General features: G+C 36.3%; 1 pseudogene; it reads right to left on the bottom strand.

Annotated features, from left to right (window-relative positions):
• Nucleotides 1–15,544: 15,544 nt before the first annotated feature.
• Nucleotides 15,545–15,645, bottom strand: LOC118151831 (U6 spliceosomal RNA; annotated as a pseudogene).
• Nucleotides 15,646–19,073: the final 3,428 nt, after the last annotated feature.

Below are 19,073 nucleotides of genomic sequence, written 5' to 3'. Positions count from 1 at the left end.
CACCAAACCCTCTTGTTCCTTTAGTTTCACTTTTCCCTGTTTTCTCATATGGCACAACTAAAAGCTGTGCTATGCATTCCCCAGGCTCAGCACTCCAAGGAACAGAAAAAAACACTACAATTTGAATCCCCCCTATAAAGTTTGCACATCAGTAACTCTTGTAGGAATTCGAATTCCTTGAGCATTAAGATTAGATCTTTCTAGAAGCAAGTACAAGGTTGTGGGGGTAAAGGGCCACAAACTCTTGTAAATATTTTTTTGCGGTGGCTCTCCCAGTAAGCTTACTCTTTGAAAGCTGCACAAATTTACTACTGTGCTCCCAGCTGTGGCAGGGAACAAGCATTGTATAGGGATGAGGGAATAGCTTGTACTGGATAGGCCTCAGTTGGGATAGGGGCCCAATGCAGGTCCCTCAGCCTGTTCCCTGAAATTGGTGTTCCTACCTTGTTGCACTTTGAATGATATTGATTTGCACAACGCCTTCCTTTTCTACATCTGAGACATTCAACAGGCCTAGTACCCTTTTGCTTTAAAAAAGGTAAAGGCCTTATTTTTTGTCCTTTTCTACATTCCTTTCATTGTATGATCTTTTTTCCCACAATTGGAAACCACATCCCCTTTATTTAAGTCCAGCCATAGCTTGTTTCAGCAAAGTAGCTTTATGCAAACTTCCCTCTATTCCATCACAAGCTTTGATGTAATCTACCAAATAAGCTTTCCCTTTAAGTGGCCGCAAAACAGCCTGGCATTCAGAATTAGCACTATCAAATGCTAGTAGTCATCTAATGGCCTGTTTAAACTCCTTCAGCAATTTGAAGGGAAAGGGTTCAAAAGCAACCGTTCTTGCCCCTGCTGATCCTGAGGTTTTACAACAAGTGGAAATTGCCATGCCTCCAAATTTTCCTCTTTTCTTGCTTGTTGAATTCCATTCTGGCTTGGATGGAACTGGTTAACGTAATTCTAGGAGTACAAATGCCAACAGAAGCAGAGGTAGAAATATTGGGAGGACTGGCCATCCCTCTACAAGGTACTGAGAGGGGGCTGACGGGCACACCGTTTCCTCATATAACTCTTCATCCTTTTGCTCTACAGATACTTCACATACTGCATCACACTCCTTCTCCTCTCCCGAATCTTCTGAATCCCTTTCCTCATCATCTGTCTGAAACAACTCCAAGGCAAAACACACCAAAGCTCATATTGGAGTAACGTGATCTTTGTCCCATGTTACTCCAATATGACCAAGTTCCCCCAGCTCACCCTGGGAGATTTTTTAAAAAAGTTCTTGGGCTAATTCCAAGCTCCCCCAGGTAACCCTGGGAGATTTTTTCAAGAGTTCTTGGGCTAATTCCAAGCTTCCCCAACTAACTCTCAGAGATTTTTTTCAAGAGATCTTGGTCTACTTCCAGGCTCCCCCTAACTCACCTGAAGGATTTTTTTCCAAAAGTTCCTGGGCTACTCAAGCTTCCCACCTTACCCTAGGGATTTTTTCCAATAGAACTTGGGATACTTTTAGCTTATCCTTTCTTCTCTCCATTGCTCAGGCAACTCTTCATCTTGGGTTCGAGTCCCCACACTTGGACACCACTTACAGAGTACCAGCTGGTTCAGGAGATGCCCACCCAGGCAGCACTGAAGGTAATGAAAGGCAGATATCCAGATAGAACAACAAAGTGGATCTACCTGCGGGCCAGCAGCCTATAGAGCTGAGAGCCGTGGGCTGACAGCATTCCAGGCTGAATGCCCCAAGCAGATTCTGCTCCATGTATTAAGTCTCTTTTAAATGGGTGATTCTTATTAATAAACAGGTGTCTTGTATTTACTCATAACTCAAAAATATACCAAATAGGCAGCTGTTACCTGCCTACCACTAATTACAAACTAAATGGTACTCTCCACAAAGGAGCCATGCCGGCAGGTAAACTTAATGTTTCTCAGCAAAAAAACCATTTTGTGACCATTAAATAAATGTTATTTCGTTTATATGAAATATCCTGAATAGGAAAATTCACTGAGGAAGAAAGAAAATTAATGGTTGGGAATGGGGGAAATGGCACATGACACTAATGGGTAGCATTGTCACTTTTGTGTGGTAATGAAAATGTTTTCAAATTGTTTCAGAACTCTGAATATATTAAAAAACAATGAATTGTATACTTTATGTGGGTGAATTGAATGGTATGTAAATTATGTATCAACAAAGCTGTAAAATGTTTGCAATCAAAGTGAAAGATACATATATGATTTGGATTTCATTTGGCATATATTTGACTACATGAAAGTGAACATCTTTTTAATATGATTATAAGCCATTATAATTATTAACTATTTATTGAGTACTCATCTTGTTTTTCTATCAGGTGTTGACTTTTCCTTATTGATTTGTAACTAAAATAGTACTTTTATTGACTAAGTAGTACTTTGATTTATAAGCAAAATATTATATTGCCTAATGTATGTTATACATCAGTTGTTCACTTATATATGATTTTGTTTATAGCAATTTTTGGCCCTGTAAAAAATCTTAATGTGTATAATTAATTATCAATATTTTTATTATTATACTTTAAGTTCTGTGGTACATGTGCAGAATGTGTAGATTTGTTACATAGGCATATACATGCCATGGTGGTTTGCTGCATCCAACACTCCATCATCTACATTAGGTATTTCTCCTAATGCTATCCCTTCTTTATTTCCCCCCAGCTCCCCTCCCACCAACAGGCCCTGGTATGTAATGTTCCCCTGCCTGTGTCCATGTGTTCTCATTGTTCAACACCCGCTTATGAATGAGAACAATGTAATGTTTGGTTTTCTGTTCTTGTATTAGTTTGCTGAGAATAATAGTTTCCAGCTTTATCCATGTCCCTACAAAGGACATGAACTAATCATTTTTCATGGCTGCATAGTATTCCATGGTATATATGTGCCATATTTTCTTTATCCAGTCTTTCATTGATGGGCATTTGGGTTGATTCCAAGTCTTTGCTATTGTGAACAGTGCCGTAATAATCATGCATGTGTATTTGTCTTTAAAACAGAATAATTTATAATCCTTTGTAATGGGATTACTAAGTCAAAAGGTATTTATAGTTCTAGATCCTTGAGGAATAACCACACCGTCTTCCACAATGGTTGAACTAATTTACAGTCCCACCAACAGTGTAAAAGCCTTCCTATTTCTCCACATCCTTTCCAGCATCTGTTGTCTCCTGATTTTTTAATGATTGCCATTCTAACTGGCATGAGATGGTATCTCAATGTAGTTTTGATTCACATTTCTCTAATGACCAGTGGTGATGAGCTTTTTTTCATATGTTTTTTGGCTGCATAAATGTTTCCCTTTGAGAAGCATCTCTTCATATCCTTCGGCCACTTTTTGATGGGTTTGTTTTATTTTTGTAACTTTGTTTAAGTTCTTTGTAGATTCTGGATATTAGCCCTTTGTCAGATGGGTAAATGGCAAAAATTTTTCCCATTCTGTTGGTTGCTGGTTCACTCCAATGATAGTTTCTTTTTCTGTACAGACACACTTTAGTTTAATTAGATCCCATTTGTCAATTTGGGCTTTTGTTTTCATTGCTTTTGGTGTTTTAGTCATACAGTCCTTGCCCATGCCTATGTACTGACTGGTATTGCCTGTGTTTACTTCAAGGGTTTTTATGGTGTTAGGTCTTATGTTTAAGTCTTTAATTCATCTTGAGTTAATTTTTGTATAAGGTGTAAGAAATGGATCCAGTTTGAGATTTCTGCTTGTGGCTAGCTGTTTTTCCCAACACCATTTATTTAATAGGGAATCCTTTCTCCATTGCTTGCTTTTGTCAAGTTTGTCAAAAATCAGATGGTTGTAGATGTGTAGAGTTACTTCTGATGTGTGGAGTAACTTCTGATGCCTCCTTTCTGTTCCATTTATCTATATATCTGTTTTGGTACCAGAACCATGCTGTTTTGATTACTGTAGCCTTGTAGTATAGTTTGAAGTCAGGTAGCATGATGCCTCCAGCTTTTTTCTTTTTTTGGCTTAGGATTGTCTTAGCTATGCAGGTTCTTTTTTGGTTCCATATAGCATTTAAGGTGGTGTTTGCAATTCTGTGAAGGAAGTCAATGGTAGTTTGATGGGGATAGCATTGAATCTATAAATTACTTTGGGCAGTACGGCCAGTTTCATAATAATGATTCTTCCTAACCATGAGCATGGAATGTTTTTCCATCTGTTTATATGCTTTCTTATTTCTTTGAGGACCTCTCCTTGAAGAGGTCCTTCACATACCTTGTTAGCCATATGTCTAGGTATTTTCTTCTCTTTGTAGCAACTGTGAATAGGAGTTCACTCATGATTTGGCTCTCTGTTTGTCTGTTATTGGTGCATAGGAATGCTTGTGATTTTTGCACATTGATTTTGTATCCTGAGACTTTGCTGAAGTTGCTTATCAGCTTAAGGAGATTTTGGGGCTGAGATGATGGGGTCTTCTAAATATGCAAACATGTCATCTGCAAATAGAGACAATTTGACTTCCTCTTTTCCTAATTGAATACCCTTTATGTCTTTTTCTTGCCTGATTGCTCTGGCCAGAACTTCCAATATTGTGTTAATAGGAGTGGTGAGAGAGGGCATCCTTGTCTTGTGCTGGTTTTCAAAGAGAATACTTCCAGATTTTGCTCATTCAGTATGATATTGGCTGTGGATTTGTCATAAATAGCTCTTATTATTTTAAGATACATTCCATCAGTATCTAGTTTATTGAGAGTTTTTAGCATGAAGGGCTGTTGAATTTTGTCAACAACCTTCTCTGCATCTATTGAGATAATAATGTAGTTTTTTGTCTTTGGTTCTGTTTATGTGATGAATTACTTTTTTAGATTTGTGATATGTTGGACAAGCCTTGCATCTCAGGGATGAAGCCAACTTGATTGTGATGGATAAGCTTTCTGATGTGCTGCTGGATTTAGTTTGTCAGTATTTTATTCAGAATTTTTGTATCACTTATCATCATGGATATTGGCCTGAAATTTTCTTTTTTATTTGAGTCTCTGCTAGGTTTTGGTATAAAGATGATATTGGTCTCATAAAATGAGTTAGGGAGGATTTTTTCTTTTTCTATTTTTTGTAATAGTTTCAGAAGAAATGGGACCAGCTCCTTTTTGTACCTCTGATAGAATTCGACTGTGAACGCTTCTGGTCCTGGAGTTTTGTGGTTGGCAGGCTATTAATTGCTGCCTCAATTTTAGACCTTGTTATTGGTCTATTCAGGGGTTCAATTTATTCTTTGTTTAGTCTTGGAAGGGTGTAAGTGTCCAAGAATTTATCCACTTCTTCTAGAGTTACTGGTTTATTTGCATAGAGGTGTTTGTGGTATTCTCCGATGGTAGTTTGTATTTATCTGGGATGGGTGTTGATGTCCCCTTTATCATTTTTTATTGCATCTATTTGATACTTCCCTCTTTCCTTCTTTATTAATCTGGCTAGTGGTCTATGTATTTTGTTGATCTCTTCAAAACACCAGCTTCTGGAGTCACTGATTTTTTTTAAAGCATTTTTTGTGTCTCTATCTCCTTCAGTTCTGCTCTGATTTTAGCTCTTTATTGTCTTCTGCTAGCTTTTGAATTTGTTTAATTTTGCTCCTCTAGTTCTTTTAATTATGATGTTAGGGTATTGATTTTAGAATTTTCCTCATTTCTCTTGTGGGCATTTAGTGCTATAAATTTCCCTCTACACGCTGCTTTAAATGTGTCCCAGAGATTCTGGTACATTGTGTCTTTATTCACATTGGTTTCAAAGAACATCTTTATTTCAGGCTTCATTTCATTATTTATCTAGTAGTCATTCAGGAGCAGGTTGTTCAGTTTCCAAGTAGTTGTGCTGATTTGAATGAGTTTCTTAATCCTGAGTTCTAATTTGATTGCACTGTGGTCTGAGAGACTACTTGTTATGATTTCATTTTTTTTTTTTTTTACATTTCCTGATGAGTGTTTTACCTCCAAGTATGTGGTCAATTTTAGAATAAAATAAATGCAATGTGGTGCTGAGAAGAATGTATATTCTGTGGATTTGGGGTGGAGAGTTCTATAGATGTCTACTAGGTCCACTTGGTCCAGCTGTGCATTAAATTCCTGGATATCCTTGTTAATTTTCTGTCTCATTAATCTGTCTAATATTGACAGTGGGGTGTTAAAATCTCCCAATAATATTGTATGGGAGTCTAAGTCTCTTTGTAGGTCATTAAGAACTTGCTTTCTGTATCTGAGTTCTCCTATATTGGATGCATATGGATGCATATATATTTAGGATAGTTGGCTCTTCTTGTTGCGTTGATCCTTTTACCATTATGTAATGTCCTTCTTTGTCTCCTTGGATCTTTGTTAGTTTAAAGTCTATTTTATCAGAGACTAGGATTGTGACCCATGTTTTTTTCTTTTTCTTTCTATTTGTTTGGTAAATTTTCCTCCATCCCTTTATTTTGAGCCTATATGTGTCTTTATATGTGAAATGGGTCTCCTGAATACAGTACACCAATGAGTCTTGACTCTTTATCCAATTTGCCAGTCTGTGTCTTTTGATTGGGGCATTTAGCCCATTTACATTTAAGGTTAATAATCTCTATGATTTTTTAAATTTGCATCTTGCTTGAAAGACTTTAAGAAAAAACAAAGTTACTCCAATAGTCTATTATTTTGGTAATTTTATCATTAAGACTTTGACCTATTTCAAATTTATTTGAAATTTAGGTTGAAGTAATAATCTAGTATTAGCATTTCAGTATTGTCAGAGTGTTATTCCTATATGATTTACTGAATTATTTATCTTTTATCCATTAATTTGAATATATACAGTATGTTAAATTTGCATAATTACTTAGATCTATTTCTCTACTTTTAAATCTCAGTGATTGTGCTGCCTGTTAAATCAGTCTTTTGTTTAGAAGCTTTCATTTTCTACAGGCCCACAACCTGCAGTGACCAGAGCAGGAAATCAACCCATTCTTCAGCTATAGATAGCCAGCCTACTATCTATAAGACAGACTATAGGAAGTTGGACTGCTATCCCTAGTTCAACCTAAAATTCTCAAGACTTAATGAAAAACTGATAGCTTCCTTAATTTTTATTCCAACTTAAGATGAAACAGAAAGGCAAATATGCACCCCTAGTCAATTACATATGATACCCTGTTTATGTTAGCTGCCTAAAACTTGCCTGTGCCAACAGCCTCCAATCAGAGCAATGACTGAAGCTTTCCCTTTTTTTCACTGTAAAGCTTCCCACTCCTCTGCCTGCCTAGGACTGTCTGCCAAATGCAAATGAGAGTGGCTATTCCCTTGCTGTGGCAAGCTCTGAATACATAGCCATTGCATGTTCTTATTTGGTTGGCCTCCATTCCATAAGTGTTACTATTTGTGTGTATGTGTCTGTGTTTCTTATTGCATTGAGAGCTTGAAGATTAGCCTCTTGATGTATTCTTAGTTAAGGTTTTCTGAGTGTAACCTTGTGTCTTTTGTGTTAATAGGGAGTCAGGATATTTGTTGAATGCAATCTGTTTTGAGAATTTGATTTGCTTATGTTTCCTGATGTTATATAAAAATGTTTACCTCTGCAGTAATTTAGAGTTTGATAAATCATGTTGAGGAGATGATGGTAATGAGAATAGATTATTAATAATACCACTCATCATATACTGAGCATTATTTTAGTTATTTTAAACATCTTAACTGTCAACCAAACCCTATAAGGTGGATGTTATGATAAATCCTGTTTAGCATATGAAGGAACTAAGAACAAAATGCTTAATTTACTTGCCCATGGCCACGAAAACTGGAAAGAAGGGGAGCCAAGATTTAACTCAAGGAATCTAAGCCTAGAGTCTGTGCTCTTAACTGTTAAACCATAATTATCTCTCAATTCCAAAGACAGATTTAATATTGTTCACCTTGGTTCTGGAACCTAGGTATTAACTGCTGGGACACAAAAATAAATAAAACAGAATCCTTAATTTGAGGAATTTAGGCATTTTTAAAAATTGTGTCTTTGTGGATGGGCACTCAGAAATTCAAAGAGAAAGGGAGATGGGATGAGTGTTGGAAGATGGATTTTATAGTGGGAAGTTATTTTCACCAGAGACTCTTGCAGAGGCATGACTGGAGATGAGGCGTGCAGAAGAAGGGAAAAGTGGGAAAGCCCTAGGAGAGAGATGGAGGCTAGATCCTGGAGTTCCTCCTGCAGGAGCTTGGATTTTACCCAACTTTTATAAAAAGGAGACATTGAAGAATTTTTACTGTGGTGAGGGAGTATGAGTTGATATGATCAGAATTAAGTATGTATATATTCCCTTCATTTTGGATTCAAACCTCTTTCCTTTACAGAGCAGAACAAACAACCCAATATGAATTTTTGAGAGGCCATGGGAAGGCCTGAGTTTACAGATTGGTGGGGGTTGGGAGCCTAATGTACATGACCACATTTAATCTCACAATACTTTCTCTGGGAGGTGACATAAGCCAAATGGTTAAGGAAAGGTGAAATGGAATAGCAACTCAGGTCAACTTGACTTACATGACATTCCAGAGTTGCTTCTGGTCCTCATTCTGATTTTGAATGAATCACTTTAACACTCTGGATCCCCGATAACTTAACAGTAAAATAAGGTGATATTATCTCTCAAGCTTTGTGATTCTTTACTTCTAATCAGAGAAACAATTAAAGTTTGGTGAAATGCTTTACTTTCTCAAATGAATGCAATATTAACAATCTCTGTATAGAGTGGGCTGAAGTTCCCTAAAAGTGACCCCAAGGAGTGGGTTACTGCTATCCAAACACAATAAAGAGGCTATGAAACAAAAGTGTTTGAAACTCTACCAATACAAACAAAGTGCTTCTTCTCTATTAAAGCATTGAGACAATTCTATAAAAAGTAGAAAATTCCTTGTAGGCCCAAATGCCAAATCGATCCCTGCGTTCCAAGGCATCTCAGCTCCCAGGTCAGAATCAAGATTTTAAAGATGCTTTGGATGAAGAGAAAAAATACTTCCCTCCATTTTGGCCTGGGCCCAAGAATGTCAACACTGCTGGCTCTGTGAGCTTCACCACTGCTGCAGCCATCTCTAAACAATGGCTCTTAGGCTGACAAGTGTCAGAGACATGTGAACCAGAGCAACTCCATCTTAAACAGGAGCTGGGTAAAATGAGGCTGAAAACTACTGGGCTGCATTCCCAGACGGTTAAGGCATTCTAAGTCACAGGATGAGATAGGAGGTCAGCACAAGGTACAGGTCATAAAGGCCTTGCTGATAAAACAGGTTGCAGTAAAGGAGCCAGCCAAAACCCACCAAAATCAAATGGTGATGAGAGTGACCTCTGGTCTTCCTCACTGCTACACTCCCACCAGTGCCATGACAGTTTACAAATGCCATGGTTCAACATCATGAAGTTACCCTATGTGATCTCAAAAGGGGAGTCATGAATAATCTACTCTTGTTTAGCATATTATCAAAAATAACCATAACAATATAGGGTAGCCATTCTTTTATTCTTTTACTTTCTTAATAAACTAGGTTTCACTTTTCACTGTGGACTCACCCTGAATTCTTTATTATGTGAGATCCAAGAACCCTCTCCAGGGGTCTAGATCAGGACCCTTCCAGTAATAGAAGCACTTGGTAGGAAAGGTCTCAGTGGCAGAGGGGGGTTGCCTAAAGGACCTCTGAGTATGCATTTCTGCATCACATAAGGCCAACATAACGGGAAGCACTCAGTAAAAACAAAATGTCCAAATCTGCTAAAAAGGATACATTTCCTAGTATAAAGTTAACAACGTTACAAAATAGTTGTGTTTTCTAAGGAAATTTAGAATGAAGAAGTAAGAATTTAAAAAAATTATTCCCAATACCTCACTATTACCCATTACCATTGGTAAATTTTTCATAGTCTACAATAATGGATCTGTTTCTGTTTGCTTTTTTAGCTCCAAAATATGATAACAACAATTGATATTTTGGTAAAACTTACCTTTAATTTAAATTTAAAGAAAAAATTAGATCCTTATTAAAATTAATTAATTACCTGAAGAATAAATCCATGGGATTATCCACAAAGAAACATAACTATAAAATAAGCAATTTTATTCCACAATATATGTATGCTTTAAAACATCATGTTGTACATAGTCAATAGTGCAATTTAATCTGCCAGTTTAAAATAAAATAATCAATATTGTTCAGCAAATTCTAAACAAAAATTACAAGTTCTTCTGAAATCCATACCTACCATATAAGCATTATGCTTCTTTGTGTCAAACAACAGTAAACATTTGATTTTAGTGTTAAAAAAGGCAATTAATTCCAGTTGTGGTAATTAGCAGAAAAGTAAATAGAGGTCAGAGAATGTTAAGAGTTTGATCAAGATAAAAATGGAATATAGACAGAAGGCAAGAAAAGCAAAGACAGGTAAATATCTATTCATGCAGGAAATTGAGAGTTGACTTATTCCTATCCCCCAAATTCCTGACCATGAGGAAAATAAGAGGCTCACTGGGAGATGTATATTCACATTACAAAGATTAAATGAGTTTAAAAAGGTCAGGGATAACTTACAGGAATACGTTATGCACTATAAATCATCTTTTCCAAAATGTAGAAAGTGTTAAAAAATAAACTTTGAATGCTATCTATTTTTTTCCAATAAAATAACAGGACTTTCAAAAAATATCAAACAAATAGTTCAAAAACATTGCAATTCAGCAGAGGATAAATGTCTTGGAATATGTTGACAAAAATTGTCTATTTAGAATGCACTTTGGTCTAATTAGATGAGATGACTATGCAAAAAAAATTTTGAGGTGGTTGATTGAAATGTTAATAAATGGTAGCATAATTATTGCGAAATTGCTAAGCTAGATGCTCATTAATTAAATTATTAACTTTCATGGGGAATAAATATTTAGAGAATAGAGGCCTGGGTGAAATAGATGAATTAATCAAAGCCAGTGAGTACAGTGGAGAACAGTTTGGGCTACATCCTAGTTGCATGATTTTGGGTGAGTTACTTCATAACTCTGCCTCAGTTTCCACATTTGTAAATTGGGAATAATAATATCTACCTCATAGGGCTGTTATGACAATTAAGATGAATCATTTAAAAGCCATGACACCGTGCTGGCAGCAGACCCAGCAGGAATCCGCCATTGGACAAAGCGAAATAACTGGATTCAGATTTAGAATTCATGTTTTCTTTACCTTTGTTTGATGTTATTTATGAGGTAATACTAAATACATTGTCATTGGCAAAGTCAGCAGCCCCTGACATTTGAACTTGGTGTAAATATGATTACTATGCTATTTAAAGGTCCACTAAATTTAGTTATTACTGTAATCTCACCCTAAACTTAATAGTGTTGAAACAAGAACTGTCTAAATAAGTAAAAATGTAAACATGCGACATGCAATCCTGTGGTTCAGTATTTGTCCTCCATATGGTGTCTTAATGTGTTTCTTAGCATCTGGTGGAATAAAGCCAAGATGCTGGGTTTGATCCCATTTCGGTCTGTTAACTCTGCTTTAGTGCATGTTTACCTAAGTCATTCTTGGCTTACCAGCTTGTGAAGGCATAATTTTGGAAAGGACAGTAGTTAAGTTATGGGGGTAAGTGATAGTTGAGAGGATAGGAGAAGGTATTCATTCTTAATGATTGTAGGCTGCTTCAATAATAGCAGATTCATGCATAGAAGACAGTACAATGTGATGTGTTCATCTAGAAGCACACATACTTTCGAAGATATGCTGAAAAAGTCAGAAATAGTAAAAGGTTAATCTCAGTTTGCTATATGGTCATATTTATCCCTCCAAAAAATGTAAAGTCAATATTCTAATAATCTCAAAAGCCCATTCTAACTTCCTCTTTGTTCCAATTGTTTTCTTTAGCTTTAGTTCTCCAGATGAGACCTCATATTAGGCCTGTTTCATATTTCTGTGATCTTTCAGGAGGTCAGGCCCCCAGTCTCCTGCTATGGCCTTCATTATTCATTAGATAAGATTGAGATTATCTTCGCACCTGCAGGGCAGTGACAAAACTTTGGGGTAATTTAGGATCACTTCTAATCTTTCCATCTGTTTGGATTAAGGAAGATTCCTGTGAACCTTAATTTCTTTGATCTTTTATTCAAAGGTCATGCTTTGATAAGGTGGGCAGCAACATTGTAGCACCTTACTTTTTCCTTGGTCTTTTATTGAGCTGAATTTCCTAAATTTTGACCTTAGGAAGGAAAAAAGGCAATTCTTCAAGTGTAATGGGCTGTGGGGTCTCTGAAATTTAGTTTAATATGATCTTCAATTCTAAAGGACAAAATACTATATCCATCTTTGCTGTGAACTGCGTGTAGAATATACTTATATCATCTTCCCTTGCTTGCTGAGTGCATGTTGGGATAAATCGTTGTGGTGTGATTTATGAAGCCCCCTCCTTCTCTCAGTCTCTTCCAGCTTGTGAGTTTGCTATCCAAGCATCAGGCCTTTCCTGACAGAGATGATAGAACTGGTACTGGTAGTCACTCCCAGCAGGGTCTGTCTTTGATGTTTTATTAAGTGTATGATTTACTATCTCTTCCTTTGATTTACTAACTAGAGTAAGAAGTAAGAACCTTAGGTTGCTAACAATATCCAAATGGTCATTTTCTTAAGAAAGTGCTGGCCAGGCACTTTGGCTCATGTCTGTAATCCCAGCACTTTGGGAACTCAAAGCGGGCAGATCACCTAAGGTCAGGAGGTCAAGACCAGCTTGCACAACATGGTGAAACCCCGTCTACTAAAAATACAAAAAATTAGCCAGGCACGGTAGCAGGCACTTGTAATCCCAGCTACTTGGGAGGCTGAGGCAGGAGAATCTCTTGAACCTAGAAGGAGGAGGTTGCAGTAAGCCAAGATCATGCCACTGAACTCCTGGCTGGATGACAAGAGTGAAACTCCATCTTAAACAATAAAATTGCTTTAAACAGGTTAGTATTCTGAATAGTGAGACTCCCATTAAGAGTATTTTCCCATCATCAAGAATATGGCCAGATTGGAAAGCGATTCTATAATAAAAAAATAAATGCCTTTCAAAGAAAGTTGAAACAGTTGGCTGGCGGGAAAAGTGGTTACCTTCACCCTTCTCCTCGTGTGTGTGTGTGTGTGTGTGTGTGTGTGTGTGTGTAAACTTACAAATTCTTTCCCCTAGTTTAAAAAAAACACACAAAACAATGATGACAACTTTAATTAAATCCTGGCAACCTTGAAAAAAGAGATTGATCAGTGTTGTAAGCTTTTCTTTTTTCCTAATAATCATCATTTCTGAATACTAGAAAATAGAATGCCTGATGATTATCACTACACATTGAAAGACACTTTAGGGAAGACTGGTATTTTGGATCTTGGGACCTTGTTATGCTTGAAGCTTAACTGATGGAACATCAACATTCTTTGCTTTCTCTTCGCAAAATATTTGCTGTAAAGTGTAAATAAAGAAGGGGAGTATTTCTTCACATTGCTATGCTAAAACATCTGGTATCTGGGGTTGTGTTTATACCCTTTTGCACTGCAGGCAGTGCAGGAAGGCTCCTTCAAAGCAGTCTAGATTTTTCTTTCACCTCCTTGAATGTCCAAAAAGTAACTTTTATGGTTTGTGTTTGTTTTTTTATTTTTTTTAAGAAGGCAATTTTTATCCAGGCATATGGAGCATCTTAAATACTTTGGCCACAAAGCAAGTCACTAAAAAGGGAAGATGTCCTATTTATCTTACAGCACACCTGTTATATCCTCAAGGCTCTGTGTCACTCAGGGCTCCACCTACTTTCTCAAAATATAAGATCCAAAAATAACATAGTGCTTTTGGAACATGATCTCACTTTAAAATGCATTTACACCTTGCCTGTTCCAAACAATGTGATAGCAAAGAATCAGACAATATGATAAACCAAATAAATAAAAACCCAGAGAGGAAATTAGGTAGTAATTGAATGAAAATTGAACAGAAAATAAGGAGAGAGAAACAAGATGAAGCTTAATATACAGAAAGCATGCTGTAAGCTCATTATAGGTGAGCTGCAAATTTAGCTCTGAATTTCCTAGCAAACAAAAAAGAAACACTAGATTAATCATATGAGTTTTGACATCAAGAAAGAAAAATAAGCCCTTGTTCAGGATAAGTTATCTCTTTTCCTGATACAGAGAGCTATGAGAATATTTTTTGGTTTGTCATTTTTATTATTATACTTTAACTTCTAGGGTACATGTACAGAACATGCAGGTTTGTTACATAGGTATACACATGCTATGATTGTTTGCTGCACCCATTAACCCATCATCTACATTATGTATTTCTCCTAATGCTACTCTCCCCAGCCCGCCAACCCCTGACAGACCCCAGAGTGTGATGTTCCCCTCCCTGTGTCCATGTTCTCATTGTTCAACTCCCACTTATGAGTGAGAACATACAGTGTTTGGTTTTCTGTTCTTGTGTTAGTTTGCTATGAATGATGGTTACCAGTTTATCCCTGTCCCTGCAAAGGACATAAACTCATCCTATTTTCATGGCTACATAGTATTTCATGGTATGTATGTGCCACATTTTCTTTATCCAGTCTATCATTGATGGGCATTTGGGTTGGTTCCAAGACTTTGCTATTGTGAATAGTGCTGCAACGAACATATGTGTGCATGTGTCTTTATAGTAGAATGATTTATAGCTCTTTGGGTATATACCCAGTAATGAGATTGCTGGGTCAAATGATATTTCTGGTTCTAGATCCTTGAGGAATCGCCACACTGTCTTTCACAATGGTTGAACTAATTTACACTCCCACCAACAGTGTAAAAGTGTTCCTTTTTCTCCACATCCTCTCCAGCATCTGTTGTTTACTGGCTTTTTAATGATCGCCATTCTAACTGATGTGAGATGGTATCTCAATGTGGTTTTGATTTGCCTTTCTCTAATGACCAGTGATGATGAGGTTTTTTTCCTATGTTTGTTGGCTGCATAAATGTCTTCTTTCAAGAAGTGTCTGTTCATATCCTTTGGCAACTTTTTGATGGTTTTCTTTATTTTTTTTCTTGTAAATTTGTTTAAGTTCTTTGTAGATTCTGGATATTACCCCTTTGTCAGATGGATAGATTGCAAAAATTTTCTCCCATTCTGTAATTTGCCTGTTTACTCTGATGATAGTTTCTTTCGCTGTGCAGAAGCTCTTTAGTTTAATTACATCCCATTTGCCTATTTTGGCTTTTGTTGCCATTGCTTTTGGTGTTTTAGTCATGAAGTTCTTGCCTATGCCTATGTCCTAAATGGTATTGCCTAGGTTTCCTTCTAGGGTTTTTATGGTTTTAGGTCTTACATTTAAGTCTTTAATCCATCTTGACTTAATTTTTGTGTAAGGTATAAGGAAGGGATTGTTTCAGCTTTCTGCATATTGCTAGCCAGTTTTCTCAACACCATTTATTAAATAGGGAAACCTTTCCACATTGCTTGTTTTTGTCAGGTTTGTCAAGATCAGATGGCTGTAGATATGTGGCATTATTTCTGGGATCTAAAAATATGGAGCACTTAATGAATTTGCTTGTCATCCTTGCAGAGGGGCCATGCTAATCTTCTCCGTATCGTTCCAATTTTAGTATATGTGCAGCCAACACTTTGGTGTGTCTTTATAAAGAGAACATATTAATTTTGAGAAAAATATCTTCAATTTCACTCTTGTTAAGAATATAGTAAGGGCCTTCACAGGGCAGTTGCAGTGCTGTTCCTAAACATAGATCCATTAAGTTCCTTCAAAGCAAAGTTCCAGGAAAGAACTTCGAGTTCCAGGAATGTCATTTGAGAACACAGATTATTGGTGGTCTCACTGAAACCAAGGTTACCTTTTAGTTATTGACTGCTTATCCTTAAGAGAAATTCTCCATAAATCTGCATTCATGCGTTTGTTTAACAAAATCACTAGGTATGTGCTGAGCATTTTTTTATGGTGCTAGAGATACAGCAAAAAATAGACAATTTCTTCATTTTCATGGAGTTTAAATCCTAGTGAGGATGGGAGAAACAGATAATTAAAAAGCAAACAAGAAAATAATTTTAGATGGCTATGATGAGAACATTAAGGAAAAACTCAAGTAGAGTAGTAGTACAACCATCAACTGCTTTTGATAGGTTTAAAGCATTGACAGTTGAGCTGAAATGAACAAGAAGAAGGAGCCAGGCAAATACCTGGGAGACCCTGGTAATCCCAGTGAAGTGAACAGTAGATGAAAACATCAAGAAGTAGACTTGAGTTTAGCTGGTTGAAGGAGTTTGTAGTACTGGACTATACTGAACAATGGGGATGGAAACAGAAATGCCCCAAGCGTGTATGGCTATAAATTCAGAGCCAAATTCGTAGCTCACCTATAATGAGCATACAGTGCAAACTGGCAAAGGGTTCACCTACCTTAAACACTTGAATTTCATTCTTTGGCCATTGTCATAATACCATGAAAATACGGTAATTTTTTGGTATTGTATTATGTTATAAAATGACCTTTGACTGACATGTTAGAAAATTAGCATAATACATACAGACATTTATGATGTTCTGTGATTTTTACTGATTGCTATGATAAAAATACTGCAACATTATTTTGGGAAAGGTCATGTTGACAGGACCACATTTAACATGGTAGTTGAAGTCCAACAATAGACCTTCATATTGTGGAATTAGTGGGTGACACTAAACATTCTAACATAAATCTTCACAGATCCTGTGTGTCTACTGGAAGGAAATGGTCAGGTTTTGAGGTGCTGAAATTCTCTCTGGTGCCAAGGAGCCCTTTGAGGCACTGTATTAGAGTGAGATGGGTTATTAAATCACTCAAACTGTAAATCATCTCTACAGGTCTTTAAATCTGAATGATTTACTCCCTTGTCCTTGCAGGATTGAGAAATTATTACAAAAAAAATTCAAGAATATAGCTTCTAACTAGAAAGACATCATCTCAGGTTTAAAAAATATCTCTAATCCAGTTAAGCAACAGTTTTCTGAGTTGCAGAAAATATAGAGCACAATGATGGTACTGGAAATGAAATGTAACAGAATGATGAAATCTATAAATCACAACTCTGAAAGTCTTAAGCAAATCCTAATGTTTAAAGGCAGCATCCTTTGATATTCTACTAATTGCTATGAAGGGTATTTAGAAATGGCAGAATTTTCTAGGAAAAAATAATAAATGGACTTTTAGTTGAAAGTGACAACATCTTCTATGATTTGACAACATCTTGGAAACAGCTGCCGTAACATCGTTTTTCATATTTGCTTAGTTAACATTATTGTAACATTAGTCTATGACTGCCAATAAATTTTCATTAAAAATATCTGCTTAATATGAGAAGGCTCCAAAAGGGAAGGTATTTAAATCTAGAAACTGAAGCAAATCAATATATTATTTAATAATAATTTATAAAATATTATATTTTCTTATTTTAAATGCTATATAGGAAGATAATTGATAGGTAATTGGAAGGCAAACATTTTTAAATGACAAAATTACTCCTACTTTGTCATACTATAATTTTCTATGAACTTAGAATTTGTTGTTCAGCTTGAGTAAATATTATATCCATTTCCTTGGCATTTTATCATCTTTCCTTTGCTTCAGTTTAAAAGAAAGACCGTAACTATATTTCCAAGGAATTCACAGCACTTTATAGATTAATACAAACTGATAGTTTGGGACCTATTCATCTTTAAGCTTTCTTTAGTTCTCTCTCCTTCACAAATGGATGAGTTGACATAAATCTATTCTTCCTGCTCATCTTCTCTCTGCCCTGTGAATGTCATCAACTTGTGTTGATTGAGAGGATTGGGTGTGAAGAACTAAAAAATATCAAGGCATTTCAAGTACAACTATGTACCAAATAACAACATTTTGGTCCACGATGAACTGCATATAATGATGGTGGTCCTCTAAGACTAAAATGGAGCTGAAAAATTCCTATTGCCTAGAGGCGTCATAACCACAGTGCAATGTATTACTCACATATTTTTGGTGGTGCTAGTGTAAATGAAGCTACTGTGCTGCCAGTCATATTAAAATATGGCACATACAATTGTGTACGGTGCATAGTTGATAATAATAAATGATTAGTTACTGGTGTAGGCAATTACTATATTATACTATGTTGTACATTTTATTGTTATTTTTGAGTGTACTGCTTTCACTAATGAAACAAAAAGTTGGCTATAAAATAGCTTCAGGCAGATCCTTTAGGACATATTCCAGAAGGAGGCATTGTTATGATAGGAGAGGATGGTTCCATATGTGTTTTTGCCCCTGGAGAGTTTCCAGTGGCACAAGACATGAAGGTAGAAGACAGTGATATTGATGATCCATTGATGATCCTCACCCTGGGTAGGTCTAGGCTACTGTGTGTGTTCATGTTTTAGTTTTTAACAGAAAAGTTAAAAATGTTTTAAAAATAGAAAAAAGGTTATATAATAAGGATATAAAGAAAAAATATTTTTATACAGCTATATGATATGTTGGTGTTTCAAATTAAGCATTATTATAAAAGAGTCAAAAATTAAAATATTAAAAAGTTTACAGAGTAAGAAAATCACAATAGCTAAGGTTAATTTGTGACTGAAGAAAGAAAAATATTTTTGTAAGTGTAAAGTCTACAGCAGTGTGCAGTTATATCCTAGGCCCTCACATTCACACACAACTCATTCCATAACTCACCCAGAGTAACTTCTAGACCTGCAAGCTTCATTCATGGTATATACCTATACAGGGGTACCATTTTTTATCCTTTATATGATATTTTTATGGTATCTTTTCTATGTTTATATACACAAATACTTACTATTGTGCTCCACTTGCACACAGCATTTGGTACAGTAACTTATTGTACAACAGGAGTCCTCAGCCCTCAGGCTGCGGATTGGTATCAGTCCTGGCCTCTTAGGAACCAGGCATACAGCAGGAGGTGAGTGGTAGTCCTGTGAGCATTACTGCCTGAGCTCTACCTCCTATCAGATCAGTGGTTGCATTAGATTCTCATAAAATAGCAAACCCTATTGTGAACTGTG

Source organism: Callithrix jacchus, chromosome 2 (assembly GCF_049354715.1).
Source record: "Callithrix jacchus isolate 240 chromosome 2, calJac240_pri, whole genome shotgun sequence".
Classification (NCBI taxonomy): domain Eukaryota; kingdom Metazoa; phylum Chordata; class Mammalia; order Primates; family Cebidae; genus Callithrix; species Callithrix jacchus.
This window is presented reverse-complemented; position numbering and strand designations above follow the sequence as displayed.